The sequence below is a fragment of the Lissotriton vulgaris genome, chromosome 2_1 (assembly GCF_964263255.1).
Source record: "Lissotriton vulgaris chromosome 2_1, aLisVul1.2, whole genome shotgun sequence".
NCBI classification, from domain to species: Eukaryota; Metazoa; Chordata; class Amphibia; order Caudata; family Salamandridae; genus Lissotriton; species Lissotriton vulgaris.
Genome location: NC_141687.1, coordinates 1,730,757,571 through 1,730,782,597, shown reverse-complemented (window position 1 = coordinate 1,730,782,597; position 25,027 = coordinate 1,730,757,571).

The window sequence follows — 25,027 nt, the reverse complement described above, 5'->3', positions numbered from 1 at the left end:
AGCTGTTGTTCAACAGATTGTGCTTTTTTATGATTTGGTGTAAATCTGTTCAGTAGTTTGGGAAATATTAAGGTAAATGCAAGTTTGCATCTATAGAGATGCGGCTCTTTTGTGGATACATCAGTCCCTGTATTGAAATCTGATTGACTGCCAATACTTCAACCTGGAAGTGTTGGCAGCCATCTTGGGACTTGGCTTAAGATGAGTCCCACAGAAAATGTAAAAAAAAAAGGGGGGGAGGGCAGGCTAGGAATACGCTGACCCACTAGAACAAGTGGAGGGGTCGCTCAAGAACCCGGCTGATGGGTTAAAAAAAATGTTGTGGGGTCACTGATGCACAAAATCAGGGGTGGATCTGCAGACTTGATGCAAAAATTGGAAAAGACGAAGAAGTGCGTACTCCCATGATTCTTTTAAAAGAAGCTCCCGGCTAGGTCAAATACCGGGGGCACTGGTCTTTAATTATGCGGGGTGCACACACGGTACCCCCCCCTCCCATGCCCCAGGGACAGCCATCTCCCCCGGGCAAATAATGGTGAGTTAAGGCCCCCCGGAGCCCCAAATGCTGACTTAAATATACTGTTACCACTATCCAATAGAACTTCGAATGCATACCACAGCGCCAAGCATTCCAAAAAAGATTTGGTTTAGAATAGGTCCCACAGTGAGATGAAAAAGCCATGAAGCAAACAGTAGGGCTTCGTTTTTCATACTTCAAAATGGCCACCATGTTCTAATCCCATTCATGTCACAGAAGGTTATGTGAGAACTGAGATGCCATGTAGGGAGTGATAACTCAACTTTTCCTGTCTTAGTATGGCATTCATCTTAAATTGGTATTATGTCATATATCTTGTGCATCCAAAATGATATATGAGTGCTTGAATAAAGTTAGTTAAGAAAGTGTAACAAAATAAAGCAATTACTGTTAGCAACTGATTCTGCTAGTCCATCTGACGCACTTAGCACACATAACTATGCCCTCTTTCTTTCATTAGATACCACTTGAGTTCCTGTCAATGATTGCACCCAAATTCTACACATTTCCTCACATTTTAACACTATTGCCATTCAAGTTTTTCCATCTATGACCTGGCAAAATATGATCAGGCAAACATATGGCTAGTAGATATTACTGCTCCACTTAAAATGCCTCATTTGGGTGTAAACAGTGTTTGTGCCTGACGACAGTTTGTCTGACCGTGTGCAACGCGGGCCTATGTATTACACTACTTGAGGTGTTACAGTTACAAACTAATAAATAATCACTAATTATGTAGGTTTATTTGGAAGCATAATGCAGTAGGTTTTTGTAGATGAAGTGTATTGTGTTGTCATGAGCCACCTTTATTTATAACATAAGAGCCTTGACTCACATTGGCATGCATATAATAAACTAGCCCAATCACCACATACATTTTTTAAAGTCATAATATGTTAAATCCACAGGGCAGAAGTTTACAGATTTGACCGAATTTCACAGGTATCAGGTTTTATGATCATGTTTCAAACACCCACAGATGTATAGTACTCTTAAGGTATGATTATATCTTAGTGACTCTAGAATAAAATGTAGGACTAGGTAAATGACTATCAGAGTTTCTCGTGCTCCTGCTTTAGAAATGGTTTGTGGCGAGATCTATCGGTTGATTCTGCATATGTCCCTGATGCAATACCCTGAATTGCTGCACCTGTGTACATACACTGTTCTCCTACTGAGTTCCACACCTGCATCGTAATTTTCAAATGTCAAGGTGAGCTGCAGTTAAGGCTCCCTTGTTACTGGTAGTACATTATGTTAACAGCTCTAACAGCCAAAGGGTCTAACACAAAAGGAAAACAATTAGGAATTCAAGAGAAGCAATTAAATCTGGTAACAAACGGTGTCAGCCTGTGCTCACACTCGCCCTCTGCCAAGGGGCCAGCTGGGTAAACTCTCGCAAACAATACCGGCTCCTTTCAAATGTTAACTCTTTTTTTTAAATCAAAATATGAGACGGACTGCACAGCCCTGAGAACAAAGTGTGGCAAAAAATATGTCATTAAAAACATAAATGGGGGAGCCACATTTACTATATTGATCTTCTTAGACGTCGAGGGCTCTGTGACCCAAGTGACTGGAGCTCAGTGAGGGATGCGAAATTCAGTCAAATGCGCATTCCCTATCAAATCTCAGATATGTCCAGCAGGACACCTTGAATTAACTCTAGTTGGCACGGTCTGTAGCATCAGCCCAGTAGGATCAATCAGCTACGAACTTAACATTATTACTGACCTCAGTTGCTGGGGTCCGGGTCTATGGTTCACACATAATTCCTCAAATGAGATGAAGTTGATGTAATCTGTTTTAAAGGACTCAAGCACACACATTTTTGTATTCGACTTTTAACTTCAAATACGGTGGCACTGTTTTCAAAACTTGAGGGCCCACTTCATTCCCATTCATGGCATCAGGGCAGGTGTTACATTGAGCACACTGATGGAAACTGCCTCATGGAACGATTACAAATTGCCAAAAGATGGATGCCAGGCTGCATCAGCCTCCAAAAGCAAAATGTAATTTTGACCGTGAGTCCATGAATCATTTCATCACAGCTGCATGACATAGCTTGTTATTTCAGACCTTGTCGTTTTTGCCCAGGTATTTCCTTCCGATGTATCACAGGGTGGTCTAGGTTAGATGGATTCTGAGATACAAAAACAGACTACTAAAGCCTAATATAAAAACATAACCACATTGATTATTACAGCTCAGTAGCAACAATCGAAAAGAACTTTAGTGAACATTCTGAAGAGATGAAGAGTCCCTCTATGACAGGGGTCTCCAAACCGGTCCTGGAGGGCCGTATCCATGCCAGATTTTTAAAATTACTACATGTATCTCAATGGGGATATCCAAAAAACCTGGCATGGATCCGGCCCTCCAGGACCGGATTGGAGACCCCTGCTCTATGACCAGGTATCATCCTTCTTTGTTGCTGCTGCTCAGAAAGATAAGTACTGCCTCTTCAGGCTTAGCACTTTACCAGTGTTTTTACGCTTTTCTACTGCGCTATCAGTGTGTGGCGGTGTGCTACTCTTACAACGCATCTATTACAACGTAATGCTGTTACAACGCAGCTATTACATCGCAAATACCATTACAATGCATGCCATTACAACGCATGGCATTACATAGCAGATGCTATTACAACGCATACCATTACATCGTAAGTATTGGTAAGTATTTTTTTTTTTATTTTATTTAATATTTTATAATTGATTTAATTATTATTAATTATAAAAAAAATATTTATTTCGTTTTTAAATATTATAAATTAAATATATTAATTTAAGTATTTTTTTAAATAAGTATGAGTATAGGAGTATATGTTTTGGGGTACTGATGTATATGTTTTGGGGTGTTGGGTATTTTTAGGTTTTAGGGCAGTGTTTGGGTTTTGGGGTACAGGGGTGTTTTTAGGTTTTAGGGCATGGTTTGGGTTTTGGGGTACAGGGGAGTTTTTAGGTTTTAGGGCAGGGTTTGGGTTTTGGGGTACAGGGGTGTTTTTAGGTTTTAGGGCAGTGTTTGGGTTTTGGGGTACAGGGGTGTTTTTAGGTTTTAGGGCATGGTTTGGGTTTTGGGGTACAGGGGTGTTTTTAGGTTTTAGGGCAGGGTTTGGGTTTTGGGGTACAGGGGTGTTTTTAGGTTTTAGGGTAGGGTTTGGGTTTTGGGGTACAGGGGTGTTTTTAGGTTTTAGGGCAGGGTTTGGGTTTTGGGGTACAGGGGTGTTTTTAGGTTTTAGGGAAGGGTTTGGGTTTTGGGGTACAGGGGTGTTTTTAGGTTTTAGGGTAGGGTTTGGGTTTTGGGGTACAGGGGTGTTTTTAGGTTTTAGGGCAGGGTTTGGGTTTTGGGGTACAGGGGTGTTTTTAGGTTTTAGGGCAGGGTTTGGGTTTTGGGGTACAGGGGTGTTTTTAGGTTTTAGGGCAGGGTTTGGGTTTTGGGGTACAGGGGTGTTTTTAGGTTTTAGGGCAGGGTTTGGGTTTTGGGGTACAGGGGTGTTTTTAGGTTTTAGGGTAGGGTTTGGGTTTTGGGGTACAGGGGTGTTTTTAGGTTTTAGGGCAGGGTTTGGGTTTTGGGGTACAGGGGTGTTTTTAGGTTTTAGGGCAGGGTTTGGGTTTTGGGGTACAGGGGTGTTTTTAGGTTTTAGGGTAGGGTTTGTGTTTAGGGATAATTAAATTATATTTACCATTTTAAAATTGATTAAAATATATTTAATAAATTAAATTAATTATTTTACACTAATTACATTTTTAAATTAAATTAATTAAATTAAATTAATTATTTTACACTAATTAAATTTTTAAATTAGATTAATTAAATTAAATAAATAATTATTATTAATTTAATTTAATTTCATTATAAAAAATATGTACTTTAAACTAATTACTTTTTTTAATAAAATTAAATTAATTACTATTTTTAATAAAATTACATTTATTAAATAGATATTATTTATTAAATAGATATTATTTAATTAAATTAATTTAATGACAATTTTAAAATGTCTTTTAATTAAATTATTTTAAATAAATTAATTACAATAAACTAAATAACATTTTTTTAAAAAGGTATACTTACCTATACTTACGATGTAATGCCATGCGTTGTAATAGCATTTGCGATGTAATGCCATGCATTGTAATGACATCTGTTGTAATGGATCCCGCGTTGTAAAATCTGCGTTGTAACGGAACGCGTTGTAATACAACGCGTTGTACTGACACCAATCCTAGTGTGGCTGTTATATACGTGAGGTTTATGTTGTCTTGTATGCCTTTTGAGAGCTGAATATTGATGTCTTGCTTTTTAACCCTTTCAGCAGTGACTATGTGACCATATCGATCTTTACTCACGCTTAATCTGCTTCACCCCCTAACTTCCCTTGCTAATCATCTACTGGGTCTTGGTACCCTTCGCTTCTACGCTCTACCTACTCCTCCTCCGGTTTTATTTTAAACCAGCACAGTTTCCTTTCGAAAATACACTGCGCGTGCTTTATGCGCTCTACTGCCTCCCATTCACCTCGCATTCGCGTCTCAAACTCCGTTTTATCCTCGCCTTCCGCATGTAACCGGTCACCCGCTGCTCACGGCTCCACGCCTCCCCGACTCATCTTCCCATGCCTCTTTTCCCCCGGCGATGTGGACGCGATGGCAGTCTCTTCTCTCGGCCATGGTGGCAATTCGGCTTAGAGGAAAAGCCCTTAGCAACCGTTCGCTCACGATTCGTTGCGTGCGTGACGGACATTTTGTGACTTCAACTGTCAATTTCATCGTCCTGATACTGGGTAAACTGTTAGCTTACGCGACATTTATTGGATTCATTTTTTCGAAGTCCCTACCTTATTTTCGCTATTTCGTAGTCCCAATTTCATTATCATTCTCATTTTGGCTAATTATTGGCTGTTTTTCCTTGTCAGTCCTTATTAATTAAAAAAAAAAAAGGTAAGGACATATATAGACAATGTCTGCAGCCCCAGATATTGACAAGAAATTAGAAGAACTCGTCAATAATGCTCTAGAGAAAGCCCTAGGGTCTATTGACGACAAAATAAGTAAAAAGCTGGGGTCCATTTCCAACCTATCCTCTGCCCCCTCTACAAGTAAATCTGATGGGGCATCTAAAGCTAATAAGAAGAGGATCTTTGGAGGGAACCAAATCAAAAAGGGCGCAAAGAAGCCCAAAACCTCCATTTCTACGGGCCTAAAGGGCGCTGAGAGGATTGGTGCCTCGGGCACCCCAGGTGGGCATGATGAAGGCCCAGAGCTTCCCATCCATATTGACAGTGACATGAGCTGTGAGGAAGAGATTGAGCTGTCATGCTCATCTGGCTTTAATACAGATGTGGATGATGATCAAATGAGAGATACTGGGAGCTTGGAAGGGGCTTCTAAGGCCTCAGGGTCCAATACTATACACGTGGACCCGTTTGGGGAGGAAATGTTCGACCCTTTATTAATTAAACACCCTCTATCCCCAGAATGGACTCCTTCCCAACACATTGTGGACTACCTCTCCTTCTGGCTAAGAAGGGAAATACCCCAGGAGGTCAGATCTAGGCTTAGATCTGAATGCCCGCGCCCTTCACTTCCCCACAAGATTGCCATGACCCCGGAATTAGATCCCAAAGTCGTGACTTTCATAGCCAAAAATAATAGGGATCCTAGGAAGGGGTTGGACAAAGGGTTGAAATCCTGTCAAGACCGCCTTCTTGACGTCATAGGTCCACTCACCAAAATTTTCGAGATGACCGAATCCGCCTACGTGGGAATAACCAGATTGATGTTAAAGAACTCAGGGAATGGGTGCAAAGGGCTATATGCCTTGTTGGCAATGCTAGTTCGGCCATCTCCACAGAGAGAAGAAAGAGAATACTACTAAAAATAGACCCCAAACTTGTGGAATTAGCCAAAAGGGATGGAGGTGCAGACTTCCCAGGGCCTCCTCTTTGGCGAGGATTTTACAAAGAAATGGCTAAATATGTGAACGCTTTTAGCTCAATCCAGAAATCACAAAAAGAGATTAAGAAAGTGTTCCAAGATAGAGTTTTAACCAGGGCCGGGAAAATGCGGGGTCGTTTCCCCGGCCGCGAGCTCAATCCTCAAGACCCTTCAACCGTGGTGGAAGACTTCCCAACAACTATGGCTCCAATCAGTTCTATATGCAGAGACAGAGGAACCGCGAACGCACCTTCAGAGGCGAACGGAGACAACGCTCCTTCTCGACAGGTAGGACCCTTGAAAGACCGTTCAGATACCCCTCCAAAGGTGGGAGGGAGACTACGCCAATTCGTTGGGGATTGGAACTTGGTAACTCGGGACAGTTGGGTCTTACAAACAGTAAGGGGTTACAAAATAGACTTTGCAGGTATCCCTTCCCAAATGCGATTCCCTCGCGAGATCACATTCTCACACAAGGACAGAGATCTAGTCTCCCAAGAAGTGAAAGAATTATTTAAAAAAGGGGCTATAATCGAGCCAGAAACGGTGGGTTTCATCAGCAATGTTTTCCTAGTGGAAAAGAAAAACAAAGAGCAAAGGCCTGTGATAAACCTCAAAGTCTTGAACCATTGAGTAGCTTACCAGCACTTCAAAATGGGGGGTATACACCTCCTAAGAGACATCTTGAGAAGAGGAGACTGGCTCACAAGGTTAGACTTGAAAGATGCCTACTTAACAATACCGATCTGGGAACCCCATCAAAGATTCCTCCAGTTCACTTGGCTAGGAAAGCTCTACCAATTTTGCAGTCTCCCCTTCGGACTATCGTCCACCCCTTGATGCTCCACCAAGGTACTACGTCCCGCGACCGCTTGGCTCAGGGAGAGAGGGGTGAGATTAATAATATACCTCGACGATATCCTTATAATGGCCCAATCCAAGCAGACTGCGTCTCTTCACACAAACCTCGCCATCTGACTCCTAGACATCTAGGTTTTATCATAAACACGAAGAAATCTTGTATAGAGCCCAGTCAACAAACACTGTTCCTGGGCTTCACGGTAGATACACTGAAGGCAGAACTGAAATTGCCTGCCGAAAAGGTCAGGAAACTCAGGAAAGAGCTGAGGAAGGCACTTGCATAGAAGACCTTCCCACTAAGAATCCTGGCGAAGATAGTGGGCCTCTTATCCTCGACAATCCAAGCTATCATCCCGGGACCCCTCCACTATCGAGCATTTCAGAGACCGAAGGCGAGTGCTTTGAGATCGAACCTTTCATTCTCCCAAATAGTGTCCCTAGACCAAGAGTCGAGGACAGAACTCCTCTGGTGGCTGTAGAATGCGGAAGCATGGAATGGCAGAGCCATTTTCGGAGAAGAACCGGATGTAATAATAGAATCGGATGCGAGCTTGGAAGGATGGGGGGGGCGAGATGTGGGGACTACTCAATAGGTGGACGTTCGACCACCCAAGAGAAGAGGTTACATATCAATTGCTTAGAATTACTAGCAGGTTCATTTGCGATTCGCTGCTTTACACCGAAGACAGAGAAATGCTGTGTGACATTACGGATGGACAATGTCTCAGCTGTCCGCTATGTCAACAAACTGGGCGGGCCACACTCCCAGGGCCTCACGGACCTGGCGAAGGGATTTTGGGAATATTGTTTGAACAAAGGTATTTCGGTTAGAGCGGAACATATTCCTGGGTTAAGCAATGGTGTGGCAGACTGGTTCTCGAGGAATTTCAGGGACTCAAGCAACTGGAGACTAGACAGAAAAATGTTTTTAACTATCCAATCGATATGGGGTCCTTTCGGAACAGACCTTTTTGCAGACCGCCTCAACACACAACTGGAGGAATTCTTCAGTTGGAGGCCGGACCCTCAAGCTCGGGGACTAGATGCCTTCCTTCAAGATCGGAAGGGCTTGAAACCCTATGCCTTCCCGCCTTTTGCATTGCTTCCCCGTCTTCTCCTTCATGCTCGACGCTACAACGAGAACATAACTGTAGTAACTCCCCTTTGGAGATCACAAGCCTGGTTTCCGGTCGTTCTCGAGATGAGCATAGATTTTCCAATCCTGATACCCTGGTTCAGAGAGGTACTTTTGGGTCCAGAAGGGGACGTTCAGCCCCTCGTAGATCAGGACCTTCTAGTTCTGACGGCATGGAAGATTTCAGGAAACAGTGGCAGATCCCAGGGCTTTCGCCAAATGCTTTCAGACTCATCTCTGAGTCATGGGCTCCAGGTACAAGGAAGGCATATTGACTGGCATGGAACAAATGGGTTCTCTGGTGTTTTCAATGGGGTCATGATCCCGTTTCAGTTGATCTAGTTCATGCTATTAATTACCTTTCTGAACTCTTTACTTCGGGACTTTTTTATAGGACCGTCAACGTCTACAGATCTGCAATTTCCGCAGGGCGCTGCCTTATTAATGGCCTCTCCGTTGGACAAAACTTGCTAACCAAAAAGATTATGAGACGCATGAGAGTTCTTAATCCTCCAATCGCTAAATATTCCACTCTTTGGGATGTTACACTGGTACTTCGGACCTTATCCTCCTGGGGAGAAAATTCTTCTCTCTCCTTGAAACGTATTTCTTTTAAGCTTACTGTCTTATTATGCCTGGTTTCTTTCAGAAGGACCTCTGATGTCAAAGCTTTAGATATTTCTAATTTCTAATTTAAAACATTTGTAGAGCGCGGCGTACACCTTGCGGTTTCTTGGCGCTGGGGGTTGAGTAACTGTGGGAGAAAGACCAGGAAAAGAATGAGATAAGTTTAGGCGGGGAAAGCCTGGCAGAAGAGGAAGGTTTTCAGATCTCTACGGAAGGAGAGGTAGTGGGATGCGGAGCGGAGATGGTCTGGAAGTGAGTTCCAGAAAGTGGGGGCCAGAAATGAGAAGTTAGACCCGCCCCACTTTTTGCGTGAGAAGCGGGGGATCTGGAGAAGAGACTTGGAGGAAGACCGGAGATCTCTTGCGGGGACATAAGGTTTGACTAGTGAGGAGATGAAGGCGGGGGCAGTGCCCTGACGGGCCTGAAAGACCATGCATCCGATCTTAAAGAGGGAGCGTTGTTTCACGGGGAGCCAATGGAGCTCCTTTAGAAGGGGAGTGGAGTGGTGGTAGCGTGGAAGACCGTATACCAACCGAGCCGCCTGGTTCTGGATGGTTTGGAGTCTGCGCAGGCCGTACGCTGGAATGCCATGATAGAGGGCGTTGGCGTAGTCCAATCGCGAAATTACCAGGGCGGCTATGATGATCTTTAGTGCCTGGGGGGAGAAGAAACGGGAGACAGAGCGGATAGTTCGGAGAGTGAGGAAACAGGAGGAAACCACAGAGCTGATTTGTGAGTGAAGAGTGAGCTGATTATTGATTTTGACACCCAGTGTTTTGACAGTGGTAGAGGGGGATGGTGCCGGGCCAAGAGCGGGGGGCCAGAAAAGAGAGTTCCAGGGGCTGGATGAACCACCAGTGAGAACCAGCTCGGTTTTGTCCGGGTTCAGTTTAAGATGGTTGTGGTTCATCCAGTCCCTGATACATGTCATAGTTGACTGGAAATTAGAGACCGAGAGAGAAGAAGGGGATAGATCAAAGATGAGCTGGAGGTCATCCGCGTAATTATAGACGATCCTTTCAACCGGAAGGTGTATGTATCTTAAAAAAAGGACCAAAACTATGTCCTCGTCTATTTTCTACCCCTTCTTTCCACAGAATGAGCGACTCTGCGTGGTTAAGTGTCTGAAAGAATACGAAAGAAGAACTGTTAATCTGAGATTGAACGAGACTCAATTGTTAATTTCCTATTGATTTCCCCATAACGGAGTTTCATCCCCAACCCTGGCAAGATGGGTAAAAGGAGTTATGTGTGAAAGCGGTGTGGATACCTCTATCTTTGGGGCTCATTCTCTGAGAGGCGCATCAGCCTCTAAAGCATATTTCCTTGGTGGGGATTACAGGATATTCTTAAGGCAGCGGACTGGTCTAATGATAGTATGTTTAAGACTTGTTATTTTAGGCCAATCTCTAATGTGATTGATAATGTTCTTAATGCATTTTAAACTTGCATATTATGGCCTCCATGTCGTGCCATAAAATTTAGATTTTTCACAGCCTGCTGTGCAGAAAATCTGGATTTTATTAAGGACACAAAGGCTAATATTATCCCTCCACTTTTTGATTTGTATTTTGAATCCCACCCTATTCTTATTACAAATGTTACGTGTAATATTCTTCTTCTTCTTTCAGAATAAGAATTTTCATCCCTCAGGACTAGGATTTGGGAAACCTTCTACTTTTGGTGCCATGTTTTTTCTTCAAGTTGAATTTCTTTCTTCGCAGCCTGTCAAAGAAGGATGATACCTGGTCATAGAGGGACTCTTCATCTCTTCAGAATGTTCACTAAAGTTCTATTCGTTTGTTGCTGCTGAGCTGTAGTAATAAAAGAGATTTGCATAATATTAGCCGCCGTGTCCTTAATAAAATCCAGATTTTCTGCACAGCAGGCTGTGAAAAATCTAAATTTGCTCAATTAGACCATCATGAGAGCTTCCCATCAAATAACCTTTGCTTTTTTATTTATTCTCATGCTTCTCACTTTTAAGTTTATATTTTACGTTTTATTTCCCTTTAATTAAGGCAAATTGATTATAATATAAATGAAATTTTATTAAAACTGATTTACTAAATCCTCTATTTCTACCTGTTTTATTCTATTTCCAGAATGTCTATGGCCTAGAGATGACAAAGGAGTTGGCTGGCACAGTGCTTCAATCTGCCTGACACTTAGGACATGTAGGGAATCAGAGAAACATCAATGCAATAATAGGGTGACTATGTTGAAATATTAAATGTAAATTTATTCGTCGAAAATTGTTACCTTGATAGCTTCAGACACTATTAGAATCTTTTGGCACAATTCCCTAAGGCGGATTTATCTTGGAGGGAGTGTTTCCTAATCTGGATATGAGCTCCAAAGTAGGCTTTGACACGGCACGTAAAGGGCCAAACTAACATTTCATTAAAAAAAAGTTTTGAAGATGCTTAGTTTATGGTAGCAAGTGAGCACAAGGTTGCCTTCAGGAGAACAGAGGGAGCCATTCTCAATTCAGTTCAATTCAATACAGTGGTGAAAATAAAATGATGGACTAGTAAAATTCACAGCAGGACCTGGAGGTAAAATTGCAGTCATGAATGGCAGAAAAACAGATGATTGAGGATGCAGGCGAAATTGGAAAATGCTCAAAACTAAGCTGGTGTGGACTTGTCACCATTGCATAAAGGTTCTCCAGGTAAAACAGTTTTAATCAGATTTCATCAGTGATCTCACTGAAGTGCCTTAGAGAAACTTGAGACCACTTTGTAAGTCAGTCCTCCTGACCCCAGTCCTAACAAAGGGCCTTATTACAATAGCAGTCATATCGCACACAATGACTAGTTGTCTGTAACGTTCTGACCGCTGACAGCCCTTCAGCCCATCCACCGAATTACAATGTCAGTGATCAGACCCACAGCTGTCAGGGGGAACACTGTTGCCTCTGCCAGGGTCAGTGATCCCGACGGGGCGGTGGTTGAAATGCTATTCTCAAATAAGGGCGGTGTCGAAGCAGGCACTGCAGGTGGTGTTATGTTTATGATATCCCTTAAGCAAATTTGGTAGGCCCCAGAAAGGGCCCTCATCCATTGTGAGGGGGCACATATAGTGCCCCCACTCGCCTTCATGCATTGTGTACCATGCATGACATGGTGCATAGCACACAGCACATGGATGAGCGGGAGGTGCTCCATATCATTGCAGCTTGTGTTGTAGCACTTTTCCTTGGCCGCAGCACAAGCCGCCGTGGTATGGAGCATTTTCCGACAGCCAGCATGGCAGTCAAATCATAATGTGCTGGTCGGACCACTGCTTGTCAGGCAGTTTCCTGACTGCCGCAATAGCGGTCCCATCGATTGCCATCTTAATATGGCCCAAAGCGAGGTTTGCCTTGACCCTCATACATGATTGCCCATACTAGCCTAAAACCCAAACATTATTTTCTCTCTTTTACCCTTCTCCTATTTGTGGTCCCAAATGTTTTGGCCATATAACTGTCGATTTTGTGCCCTCGTTTTATATCACGATAAGACTCTTACCGTATCTTAATGGTGGTGGCTATTTATCCATCTGCCGAGTAAATAGCGAATGTTCTCTGTACTATTTACGCAACCACTGGCAAAATAGCAGAGATTATGTATCATTAGGATGGCGGCCACCCAAATAGCAAGGAAGCTTTACAATTTACTTGGCCTGGCTAACACAAATGATGTACTGTTTGTCCAGCGGTCACCAAAATAGCAAACACTTTTCCTAATTTTTCCTGCTGCTGGCAAAATAGCACGCGTCATGAACACTTTGGCCAACAGCCAAGCAATTTTCAAATAAACTGCATTATTTACCTAGATGCTTCTTCAATTGCATACATTATACACTATTTAGCTTATTACCATGCAATTAGCAAAGCAATTTCCTTATTTAACCATCAGCTGACTAAATAATAGAGATGATGTACTCTTTGCAGGGGAGCCTTTCATATAGCAAAGAAATGTCATTATTTACTGGGCAGCTTGGCTAAATGGCAGGCATGTTGTGCCTTTTGGCACGTGGCCTTGCAAATAGCATAGAAACTCCACCATTTTCCTGCCCACTGACTAACTAGTAGAAATTAAATACAGTTTGGCCATCAGCTACTTTACTTTATTATTTACTCACCTGGTGACTGACTAAATAGCAGGCAATATATACAACTTTGCCGGTAGCCATGCAAATAGCAGAGAAACATCTTTTTTGAGTTCAATGAAAGCTTATTAAACATAATATATAAGGTATCAATACATAGTACAGCAAAATAATTATGTAGGGAATGGGGAGGGAAAGGGAAGAAAAAGGGGGAAAAATCAGAATACAATTTATAATTGAGGAAACAACAACAAACTTATCATGGTTATTAACAAACAAAAAGAAAGGGCGCAGTGATTAAACATCAAAGGAAATGCAAACAGGGATATGCAGATAATAATGATGGAAAAGAAATGAAATGACAAGGACATCAGGGGGGTTTGAAGACTTCCTGTTGGGCAGGTCGTGGACAGAATGAACAAGTGGCACAGCTATCTAAATACATTGTGACAGGAAGCCAGAGATCTGCACGTTTGGCTGCCAACTGGGTGAGAAAAACAAAAGCAGTATCAAGTCTGTGATTATGACATACATTATACCACCATGCTTTGAAAGAAATATTGGAGGAACTTTTCCAATTAATAGTAATCTGTTGAAACGCAACAGCCAGTAGCAAATCAACAATACGAACATGAAAATCAGTCTCATCCCAACAAGGAGAAAGACTTCCCAAAAAGAGATGGGTCGGAGACAGAGGAACACAAGTATGGAAAATAACATTAATTTGAGGCCAGACCTGTAACCAAAAATCATGTGCATGTTTGCATAAAAATAACATATGAAACAAGGTAGCATTAGGCGAGGAGCAAGACCAACAAACATATGGAGCAATCGGTTATAAAAGAAAAACATGGATTGTGTCAAGGACGCCGCTCTTGATGTTTTACGGACCTTTGTCCAAATCTTGTCCCAAAAGGAAACTGGCCATGAGGAGGAAAGGTCATGTTCCCACTGCTCCTCCACCTTAGACTTAGGCCTGGTGAGTGCATGCGCATGAAGGTGTCTGTAGAGAGCGGAAGCTTTAGGAGTAGCTCGCAGGGTAGAATGGAGTTGGAGAGTAAGGTCAGGAGAAAGAGGGGATGAGGGTGTCTGCAAGAGTTGTGTGTAGACCTCCTTAACCGCTGCTTTGAGTTGGAGGTATTTGGGAGCAAAGGATGAGGGCAAATCAAAGGTGGAACATAGGGTGTGGAAAGGCAAGAAGGTGGAATGTGAGAAGACTTGCGAAATCCAGAGCAGTCCCTTGGACCTCCAAGATCTCCAATAAAAGGGTTTACAACGGATTAAAAGGTACTTGTTATGCCAAATAGTAGATGAAAGGAAATCAGCAACAGACGTAGGGGGAGGAGGATTGGAGGATAAGAGGAGTTTGACAGTAAATTTGTGAATGGGAGTGGGAATCGAGGAAGGTTTACGTGAAAAAGAGATATATTCAGTGAAGGAGAAAGGGGAGAGGAAGAGGCGCTCAATTTTAGTCCATAGGGGCATGGGGAGGCTGGGTCCTGCAGCCAAAAGGAAGCTTGACGTAACAAAAAGGCCTTCTGATAGGCTGGGAAGTCTGGAAAGTTGACTCCACCTTCAGAAGCGGGGCGAATAAGCCTGGCAAGGGACATTCTGGGTTTTTTGTTATGCCATAAAAAGGAGGACAAGACCGATTTGATTTTCTTAAAAAATTTGTCTGGGATAGGGACAGGAATATTAGAGATTGTGTATAAAATAATGGGGGATAACGTCATCTTAATGGTGTCCAAACGACCCCACCAAGACAAGTTGAGAGGGTGCCACCTAGCTGTAAAATCGGAGATTTTCTGAGTACATTTAGTCAAGCATAGGGAGACGGTGTCAGGGATGGAGGGGGTGATGTGCAATCCTACATACTTAATGTGGGAGGGACTCCAAGTAAAATTGGAGGCATCGAAATGAGGCTTAAAGGTGAACCTTGTCAGGGGTAAAATCTCACATTTATCGTTATTAAGCTTATAGCCATAAATTGAGGAATAATTCCGCACTTCCTCTAAGAAAGCAGGGATGGAGATAATGGGATTTGAGATCAAGAGTAAAATATCATCGGCGTAGGCAGCAAGTTTAACAGAAGACTCTGCGGTCTGAAAGCCATGAACATTGGGGTTCTGGCGAAGCTTGGACAGGAAAGGTTCTAAAGCAAGATTGAAAAGGAAAGGTGAAAGGGGGCAGCCCTGGCGAACTCCTCTACCAAGGTCAAAGTAGGGGGATATTTGACCATTCGCAAAGACTGCAGCCCGTGGATGAGAATACAACAAGGAGACTAAGGAAATAAATTTAGGGCCAAAGCCAAACCATCCAAGAGTGTGGAAGAGGTAAGGCCATTCCACCCTGTCAAATGCCTTCTCGGCATCTAGGGCTATCGCTGCAAGGGAATGTTGAAGATGGGATGATTTCGACAGTATGTTGAATAAAAGTCTGGTGTTGTCCGTGATATAACGACCTTTAACAAAACCAGATTGCTCTTCACCTAAGAGATCAGGAAGTAAATGATCTAACCTGATGGCCAATGACTTAGCGAAGAGTTTATAGTCAATATTGACAAGGGAGATGGGCCTGTAATTCTTGCAATGCTGCACATCTTTTCCAGGCTTGGGTATTAAACAAATGTGTGCGTCGGAGAAGGTCCCTGAAGAGGCACCTGATTCAACAAAAGTATTGAGGAGGGAGTGCAATTTGGGAATCAATAGTTTGGAGAAATGAAGATAGAATTCAACGGTAAAACCACCTGGGCCAGGGGCTTTGTTAAGTTTGAGATGCTGGAGCGCGGTGAGCAATTCTTTCTGTGAAATGTCAGTTTCCAAAAGGGAGAAATCGAGAGGAAAATGTGCAGGCTTTTGGATGGTCGAGAAGAAATATGTGAGAGAAGAAAGAGAGGGTTGGGTGTCAGAGGTATAAAGAGTCTCATAAAAGCGGGAAAATGTAGAAAGGATATCGGCATCTTTGTATTGTAAGTGAACATTGGTATCAAAAACAGATTCAATATTCATCTTGTTATGCTTGACCTTTAAGTAATTGGCAATAATTTTACCAGCTTTGTTTCTACCACCATAAAACTTAGCTCTTGACTTTAGCAAATATAAGGAAGCATCTTCAGTAGATTTTTCATTAAATTTAATCTTAGCAGTGACCAGTGCTGTCAGACTATCTTGAGTGTGTGAGGTGAAATAGGCGTGTGTCAATCCCTTAATGTCATGGAGGAGAGTGCTAGTGAATTGGCGAGCAGTCCTGCGTTTCTTTGCGACATATCGAATAATGAAATCACGTGCGGCAGCCTTGAAAGCATCCCAAACGGTGTGTTTTGAAATGGGCGGAATATCATTAAATAAAAAAAAAATCATCAAAAAAGGCAGTGAAGGAAGTGGAGAACTTGGGATCCAAGAGGAGGGTATTGTTAAAACGCCATCTCTTGGGCCCTTCAACCTTAGGGATCACGTCAAGGGAAACTATAACCGGGGCATGATCTGAGAGTAAAATTGGAGCAATTTCAGCTGCAGTAAGTGTTTGAGCAAGATTATGGGAGACAAAAATATAGTCAATCCGCGATTGAGATCTATGAAACGGAGAGTAAAAGGTAAACTCCCGTAGGGTCGGATTGCAAAGGCGCCAAGAGTCAGCAAGTTTATGTTGAGATATGGCTTGTGAAAAAAGTTTGTGTGGCTTGGAAGGAACATAGGTGATGTCAGAGTTCCTGTCTATAAACGGATCCAGGGGTTGGTTACAATCCCCAGCAAGGATAAAATTATCATCCATGAATTGTGTTATACGTGGGGAAAATTCAGTCCAAAAAAGGGGTTCACCATTGGTGGGACCATAGACATTAAGAAGAGAGATTGGAACACCTCTAAGCGATAGTCTGACATGTGTCCATCTGCCATTAGTATCAGACTCTTGGGAAATGACTGTAAAAGGGAGTGATATGCGGCATAGAATTGCAACCCCATTGCGTTTACCATCACCTTGCGAATAGAAAACCTCACCCACCCAACCTCTTCGAAGCTTAGCAGACTCTACATCAGAAAGATGGTTTTCCTGGAGAAACGCCATATCAACATTCAATTTGGCAAGGTGTGATAAAATGCGTTGACGCTTAATTGGGGAATTTATACCCTTGACATTCCATGAAATTATATTCAAAAGACATAGCATGTACAATAATTCAATAAGTACAGAGTAAATGAAACAAAAATAGCAACCCATGAATAAGAAGAAAAAGAAGGAAGAGAAATCTGCAATGAAAATTAAGAAGAAAGAAAAAAGGAGGAAATGTACGAGAATGAGATGGTGTGCAGGAAAAAAGAGTGAAGTAGAAAACGAAAAGAAATTCAGAAAAGGTGAAGTAAGAAGAATGAAACCATCACATAAGTATAGGTAAGTAAAAAGAAGCATAATGGAGAGGACGTAAAATAAAAAGGAGAACAAAAGGGAAGGACAAGAGGAAAACATACCTACAAGAGCATAGGATGAGAAAGAGCTGGGGAGGGATGGGGCCACACGGGTAAGGCAACACATCCAAGGTTGGCTAGACGGGAGCCGGGAAGACATCATCAGACGAGGAGAGATTCCTGCAAAGACGAAGAAGGAAATTAGGGGTTAGGATACAAACATGAGTGAAGCCGGGAAAAAACCAACAATGAACATCAACAAAATTCAAATAAGCGGAAAGGTATTGTATGAAAGCTTCACAGAAAAGTAGAAGAAACAAGATGCAACAACATAGCAACATCTGATAAGATTACAACTCAGCCAGGAGAAGAAGAGGAAGGTCCAGAGGAGTCTATGGAGGAAGTCTTATGCGCATTGATGAAACTCTGGAGGCGAATTGGGTCTTCGTAAGAGGTTGTCTTGTTATTATAGGTGACTTTGAACAAACAAGGATGATAAAGGCCATATCTTGGTCCCATTGAACGAAGATCATCTCTCATACCCAAGAAGGCCTTACGACGATTGGCAGAAGCTTTTGCATAATCCTGGGCAAAAAACAACGTGGATCCAGACCATGTCAACTTTGGAGAAGATTTGGCAGCTGTCAAGACCTTCAGAAGATCTGTGTATTCTAGAAAGTAAAGGACGACGCCTCTGGGTCTCTAAGAAGGAGAGGCAGAATTAGAAGGTCGACCCAAGCAATATGCACGCTGGATATTAAGAATCATGCCCTCTGGGAGATGAAGCAGTTTGGATAAGAATGATTTGAAGAAGGAGATCGAGTCTGAGCCCTCAAGTCCCTCCACCAGGCCGTAAATGCGGAGGTTGTTCCGTCTATTTCTGTTCTCCAACTCCTCCACCTGACGCTGAAGAGTAGAGACTTGAGAATATAGATGAGATACAGTGGAACAAGTCTCTTGAAGAGATGTGACTGATTGCTCAACTGAAGATACTCTCGTTTCCATTGTTGACCAGTTGTCCGTTAGAACCTGAAGTTTGACATTAGTTTCTTCCATAAAAGGGCAGAGGGATCTAATTTCCTCCAGTAAGATCTCCATGGAAACAGGTGTAGATTGTTTTGGAGGAGATGGAGGGTCTTTTTTCAGTCTTTTAATGGTAGATTTCCCCGGTGTAGGTTGGGAGGACTCCATTATGGTGTCTAAGCCTGACAAAGCAAAAGCATCAGTAGGTGATCACCTAAAACAGGTCGGCCTCAGGAAGCCATATGGAGCCACACAATGAATTAATGATGGACAGCGTCGTAGATCACGATGTCCACAGCAGGCTTACAGTAGAATCAGCTGACGGAAAAGAGCAAAAAAGAAAAGCCTCCGTCTTCCAAAGATATAGGTCACGCAAAAGGAAAGCATTTGAGGCGAGATATGCTAGCTCTGAAAATGACCAAATATCACCATGCGTGTAGAAAGCAGCTGGAACTAGGAGGCATCTTTAAAACAGAGACTTATACTCATGAGGCAATGATGGAGCAAGCATACAGATAAGCTGGCAAAGATGGGAAAGTCCATGAACCAGCAAGCTGAGGAGAATGCGCATGCAGTGGAAAGGACAAAATGGTGGTCATCCAATAACGGAACCACTAAAGACTCACTGCGGCATATAGATGAGCTGCAGGGCTCGTGCGTGGCTTCCAAATGTCGGAGGATCCTTCAGTAATGTGTCGGAGGCAAAAGAGAATCCAGCGCAGAGCAAATAAGGAAGTAGTAGAGAAAAACGGCTGCTCGGAAAAGGTGCACAAAATGGCAGCCGCGATGACAGCGGCTCACAGGAAGTCACTTAAGGCTTGTAGTTCGTCGTTGCGGCATGCAGGAGACATTGTAGCGCCTCAAATTGGTCCGGAGACGTTCCGATAATGAAACATCGCCTCAGGGCAGGAAAAGGTGACTGCAAAGCGGGATCTTCCCAGCGCCGCAGCGGAGCCTCACCCGGACGCCGCCATCACCCTTGGGCGCCAAGCCACGCCCCAGCAGAGAAACTTCTAATTAAGGAATACCTTCTCATTCATTCCTATGGGCCTAGAGGCCCATAGGAATGAATGGGAATTCATTTGTAATTTGTGAGTGCCCATTAGGTACTTGCAAATTGCGAATGCAATTTCAATGGTGCAAGGGTGTTAAAAGGACACCCTGTTGCACCCTTGAAATATGTTTGTGTGCACATGTGGTGCACGTACATGCCCTAAAGGCATGTAGGTGCACCACAAGGCACGCACTTTGAAAAATGCAAAAAAGTGCATTTTTCAAAGACATCGCAAATTACCACCAACTTTAAGTTGGTGGTAATTTGCGATTTCTTAAGGTAACATCGATACATCCCAAAAGGCTTTTTCCCATTCACGAACAATTCAGAGAATTGGCCCGTTTGCGAATGGGAAAAGGGCTTCATACATCTGGCCCCATTTCCCCTTTGCAAATTAACCAGGGGCCAGTACCTCATGAATAGTTTATGAATCAGAATTGGGAGGGGAGTTCCCATTTCAACATCTCTCCTGTTTGCAATTCAGGAAAAATTATAAAAGTTCTTTGACAAGTCAAAAGAATTTTCCACTCATAAAAGGAGTTTTGAAGTACATTTGTGGTCTTAAAGCCTGTGATTTTGTGACACAAGACCCTTAATGCTAGAACTGTTTTAACTACAAATTGCACAAAACGCTAAGTACTAACTCATAGGTCTAGAGTTCGCAAATGTTTAAATGTTTTTAATTTTTTTTTACTGACTTGGAAAAGAATGCCATTCAGGAACACCATAGGCCAAGCAACTGCAGCTAGGGAGGCCTTTTATGGAGCTGCCTTGTGCTCCACAAATATTCCTAGTCCTTTATATTTACATACAAAGATGGTTATTAATAAAGATGATTAGAATCTTCGCAAGGTTAGGTGAAGCTGTTTATTTTTCAACAGCTGTACACTCGTTTTGGTTAAAAGGCTCCTAGGAATGTACTATGGCCATAAATAGGGTAACCAAAAGACTCCATTTTGTCAGAGCACCTCCTTTTGTTCAGCTAACCAGTACATTGTGGAATTATTAATTAAAGTTCAGGTAAAGTTAACAAACCAGAATAAAACATCAGAAAACAATGACTTTGAAACAGCAAAGGCCAGAACCGGAAAAGCTGTATTCTTATGGCACGGTGCCATCTGATATTTAGGGTGATCTTGTAAAAAAAATAATTGCATAGGGCCCCCTATATAAGTCATCAGCACAGTATTAGTGAGAGGCATGATTGCAATCTCATGACTGAAGGGAATTAACTATATAACTTAAAAAAAACTGGAATCTATGTACCTAGCTAAATGTCAGTGAAACGTTTTGTCCAATTCAATTCAATTATTATTCTACTCCCTATGGCCATTTTTAGTGTTACCTTTACTCACTATGGAGACCTCTCCCAAGGGTGCACTAACTAAGATGTTAGCTGCTTCTTCAGGTGCCTGAAGACTTAATTTTTTTAAATTACTTTTTTTTAAATTGGGTAAACAAGTAATGGGTTAGGAGTTGAGAGTAGCTTTACTTCTAAATTTTCCATTATTGTAGTAACATGTGCACTCACAAGAGGATTTGCTCGAGACAAGCTTATAATTGGCTTTTCAGGAGAAGCACTTTCGGGACCCACAAACATTTCTTTTATTCCCCCCTCCACTAAATTTGTACCACTACTTCGTATCCAATCATGTATTTGACGTGCTTGACTAGATATTAAAGGAGCCTTTTCTGGGTTCATTAGGGCTTGCTTAATCTGCGTAAGGTTTTGAACCCCTGATCAGTATTTAATGTGCTTTTTTCCAGCAAAGATAAGATTGCGGAGAGGGTTCTTTCTAAGGCATAAAAAATCTCCATAATCCAACCCCATCCAAGCATTCTCACTTACATTCAAATAATTTTTCCTGTCCCTTTATCATCCCCCTTAACCACTGAGACTCCTGATATCCTTTCAACTGAAAGATCTAATAAGTCAGCAGCTTGGGATCGACTAATAGGACTACTGCTATACATAGTAGGCGTACTGCTTTTGAGCTGCGGCTGGAGCCGGATACGCATCAGAAACAGGGTACAATTTTAGATCCATCTCCATATTGCCAGACTTTTTCAACGGTATCATTAGATCAGCATAACGTGGTGATACACAATCATGCCTGCCTGGACAGGCGTATGCTGGCCTGTCTATGAACATTTTACCAGTCAGTCACCATGCAATGTATGTTATTCTTTTTATTTTGAATTTGAACAATTAACATTGAGACCACCACCTGCAGGGTCAGAAATTGTAGCCCTGGCCGGCCCTGCTAAAGAAGTGCCAGTGCTGAGCACCTGAAAGCACCTGCTCAAATTAAGCACTGCAGATTGCGTGTTTTACAGTGCCACAAAACTGCTTATTTTTTCCATGAAGACATGCGACAACACAGCGAAACCGGCACATTTGATTGGCCACATAGGCAACACACCTTTTTTTAATGCGACCCGTTCCAATACCTGCTAATTCTTGTTGGACAGTGAGGGAGCGGTACTTGGAAATTGCTTTCTGCTGTTTTCAAACTTTCCTTCTGCTGTGAAGTGCTCGTTTATAGAAATGACTGCAGCTAACATATCTAGGGAGCAACAAGATCCTATAGTTGTGGTAGAGGACGAAGAACAGAATGCACCACTCCCTAAAAAAAGAGAGTGAGGCATTCATGTTCTTTCTTATTACTTCTGGCTAGAAGAACATGACAGCCAGAATAGACAAGTGTACGATCCGTGGCAAGGGATTGTATCGTGGAACTAATAAGAAATACAACCATGGAACGTCTTAGATGTGGAAACATATGAAGACAATACATGAAAAATCATTTCAAAGAATGGTCCATCAGGAGCTATTATGCCAGCACCCTAAACCACAGCTTCAATAACAGTACTAGCTGGGTGTCCTATTTTGGTACACATCACTACTTACGGTTTGCGATAATAAATTACAGGTGGCCTAAATACCACATCTGGGGCAGAATATTTGGGCGCACTGAACAATCATCTACGCTAATTCTTTTTATTATAGCTTCCAAATTTGTTTGATCTAGTTTTCAATTAGAAAATATTTTGGTTTCCATTTTTGCTGTATCACAACTGCTGTGTAACTGTTTTTGGGGGATACATGAATATATATATATATTTTTAAGTTATAAAAAGATTTTTTTTAGAACCACACCAACTATTAAAAAAACAACTGTGTTTGTCCTTTTATTCCTTCATTGTATATATGTGGTATAACTGTGTGCATGGGTGTATCTCTGTGTGCACCAGTGTGTGCCTGGGTGTGTCAGTGTATGTATGAGTGTCTCTCTGGGTCTCTTAGTGTATTCATCAGTGTGCGATTGGGTTGGTCATTGTATGTATGAGTGTGTCTCTGAGTGTCCTGGTGTAAGCATCTGTGTGTGTCTGGGTGTCAGTGAATGTATGTATGTTTCCCTAGTTGTTAATTAAATGAGTTGGTGTGTGTATGTTAGTGTATGGTTATGTGTGTTCCTGGGTGTCTCGGTGCATTAATGAGTGTGTGACTTGGTATGTCAATGTATGAATAGGTGTGTTCCTGGGTGTGTCAGTGTATATCTCAGTGCATGTCTGTGTGTGTTAGTGTATGTATGAGTATGTGCCTTGTTGTATCAGTATGTGCATTAGTGTGCTCCTGGGCTTGTCAGAGTATGCATCAGTGTGTCCATGGGTGCATCAGTGTATGCATCAGTGTCTGCCTGGGCATGTCAGTGAATGCATTTGTCTGTCCCTGACAGTCTCTGTATATGAAAAAGTGTATGCATGGGTGTGTCCATGAACGCATGAAGGTGTTCCAGGGTTTCTAAGTGTATGAATGAGTATGTGACTGGACATGTCAAAGTATGCAGTAACGTGTGCTAGGGGGTGTCAGTATTTGTATCACTGTGTCCATGGGTGTCTCAGTGTATGCATCATAGTGTGCTTGGGTGTGTCAGTGTTGTATAAGAGTGTTGTTGGGTATCTCAGTGCATGAATGAATGTGTGCCCGGATGTCTCAATGTATGCAGCAGTGTGTGCCTGGGTGTGTCAGTAAATGTATGTGTATGTCTGTTACTATGGTGACCAATATTGGAACATGCTATGCTACCAGTAGGTCACAAGTTCACAACACCTTCTGAGAGCAGTATGCTAACTACTAAACCAATTGTAGTAGGTTTGGTTAAGTGTTCGGAATTAGAACCATATCCTAACACTATTACATGTTGTTAATATCTGCAAAACACACATCTACTTAATTTTATCTTAATATCTCAACTGAGTTTTAAACACTAGCACCTAGGACCTGGGTTTACCTGATGTGGATATTACTTGGGTTAGCCAGAGAGGTTTAAATTGGCATCAATTGCTTCCATAGGTTGAAAGCATTATGGATTTCCAACATCCAGACCTCATGATTGTGCAATCTAGTGGCAATGATGTGGGCATACTTACTGGGGTAGGACTGGAAATCCTAATGAAGGATACCTTTTCTCAATTAATGAAACCTTTTCCTTATACTGCCTTGGTGTTCTCCCATATTTGCCAGAGGCAGAAATGAAAGTGGTCAAACAAATTATATTCACAGATAGACAAAGCAAGGGAAACATGTTTATAAAACTGCCTCTGAATTCCTATGAGGCCATAACATGGGCTCTAGCCACAACAACAACCTATGCTTTGAAATGGACTGGATCTACAGAACTGATGGAGTTCATTTCACAGGGAAAGGCACCAAGGAGTTCCTGAACAACTTGAAAAACTGCATCCTGTTGTAATGTAATTTGTACTTGTAAAGTGCACTAATACCTTTGGGTGTCCTGGCACTGTAACGCATACCGCTGTGGAACCCTTCCTGGTTTTTCCCTGTGAAATGTCCATTCCTGGGCACCCCCAAGGCGAAGCCATACATCCCAGCGCTGTTGGGACCGTTGTGGAGATTAAGCAGGCTATTGCCCATAGTTTCAGAGTGGGACCCATGATTAGAATAGGCACAGAGGCGAGAATTATCAGGTCCGATGAAATTGAGCCCAAGACCCGCTGAGGCAGGAATTGAACCCTGGTCCCGGGCCAGACCTCTGCATCTCTAACCATTTAGCCACACTTCTCCACAAGTATGTTTTATAAGTAGCTATCATATACACACAATAAATACAAAGGCTCTTTTCAGAGCCACTGTATTTTCAAAACACTTGTTAATTTTCTCCCTGGATCTATCATGTATCCGCAAACCAAAATCACACATTTAATACACAACAAGGCATTTACAATTCCCTTTTACATCTCTATAAGTAGATGTAACACCTTCTGTGTACATATGGCACTGGGTGTTCAAGTGCCTGTGTGGGTGTGTTAGTGTGTCAG